The sequence below is a fragment of the Hydra vulgaris genome, chromosome 10, assembly GCF_038396675.1.
Source record: "Hydra vulgaris chromosome 10, alternate assembly HydraT2T_AEP".
Lineage (NCBI taxonomy): Eukaryota > Metazoa > Cnidaria > Hydrozoa > Anthoathecata > Hydridae > Hydra > Hydra vulgaris.
In genome coordinates, this window is record NC_088929.1 from 52225640 (window position 1) to 52227232 (window position 1593).

The window sequence follows — 1593 nt, forward strand, 5'->3', positions numbered from 1 at the left end:
AAATGCAAAACCTCTCTGTCAATACATGCAGTTGTCACCCAATGGTTGACGTCGTGAAGAATGATGATGGACTCACAGGTAACTGCTTTGAACCCAGATCGTGTCTGAACTAGAAGAGTTAATTGAATGTTTTTGTTACCAAGATGTGTTGAAACCATTTTATTGACTGCATCAATAATTTTGTCGTTCAACCATGCGTTTGAAAATAGGATCTGTTTATCTCCAATGGTCAGATTGTACTTTGAAATCCAGTATTCAGATTTTGAAACCATTTGTTGATTATCGATTGTTTCTGTTGCTATAACTTCATCATTATTCTGATCGGAGGCATCAGACTGATTTGACATAGCTGTATCCCGTTGTTCACTCCATCTTTTTAAGTTGATACCGTTAACAGTTTGTTTCAATATTCTTATTTTATCTTGCAACCGATAAACTCCTTTGTCCAAAACCTCTATTATCGTGTAAGGGCCGTGAAATCTCTGGGCCAACTTATCGTCCATTCGTGTGTCTTTACGTCTGTTGCATTTCAAAACTTTGTCACCAACTGCAAATTTTTGACTTGAATGTTTAATGTCGTAACGTTTCTTCTGAATATTTTGTGCCATTGCGATGTTCTCTTTAGCTGCGTTTCTTTTCGCATCAATTTTTTCAGCGAAATCTTTCATTCGTAATCCTTGTTTGGCTTCATCGATTTTGGTATCCCATTGAAAAACTTCTCTTGTCTGGTTTTCTAAATCAATTGGAATCTGAGCTTTAACTCCATACATAATCTCAAAGGGAGAGTATTTCGTAGAAGCTTGTTTATTTATTCAATATGCAAAAGCCACCGGGTCCAGTAGTTCATCCCAGTCGTTTGCTTCGTTGTTTACGAGCTTCATTAAATGGGTAATCAATGTTTGGTTAAACCTATTGTGCAGATTAAATAAATAAATTATAGTTAGTAACTGTTGTATTTAAAGCAAATAATTAATGCTCCTTTTTTAAACAAAAAACTAATTTTAAATTTACTATTAAAACTGTACAAAGATAAAAAAAGTATAACCATTTATCACCTTTCTGTCAGTCCATTAGTCTGAGGATGATATGCTGATGTTTTGGCGGATTCCATATTTAATATCAATAAAAGATCTTCCACGAGCTTGTTACAAAACTCGCGTCCTTGGTCATGAAGTAGAATGTAGCAAGCTCCAAATCTGAATACCAGACGGAGAATAAAACGATGAACAGATTCCGCGTCTTTTGCTGCTATGGAATCAACTTCAGCCTATCTAGTAAGGTATTCTGTTGCTACTACAATATATTTCTTTCCGCTCTTAGTTTCTTTCAACGGACCAATTAGATCTATTCCCCAACGGTGAAAAAGGTCATGTACTGGGATTGGATGAAGCGTCGCATGTGATGGTTTGTTGTTAGGATTCGCACGTTGACATTCAGGGCAGGATGCTACAAATTTTCGTATGTCTTTTGAAATCGACTTCCACCAATACCTATCAGTTGCTTTTTTGATAGTGGCGTTTTGCCCAAAGTGACATCATCCAACTATGTTGCTGTGGAGAGTTTGTATTATATGGTTTCGTTCATTTTCTCCAG

The 1593-nt window shown here is 36.2% G+C and overlaps 1 long non-coding RNA gene across 1 annotated transcript; it reads right to left on the minus strand.

Annotated features, from left to right (window-relative positions):
- Positions 1-852: 852 nt before the first annotated feature.
- On the minus strand, positions 853-1210 carry LOC136086654 (uncharacterized). The gene is made up of 2 exons (XR_010641499.1): positions 1056-1210; positions 853-909 (listed from the first exon to the last, which is right to left on the minus strand). It is a non-coding gene; the product is annotated as an uncharacterized LOC136086654 (long non-coding RNA).
- Positions 1211-1593: the final 383 nt, after the last annotated feature.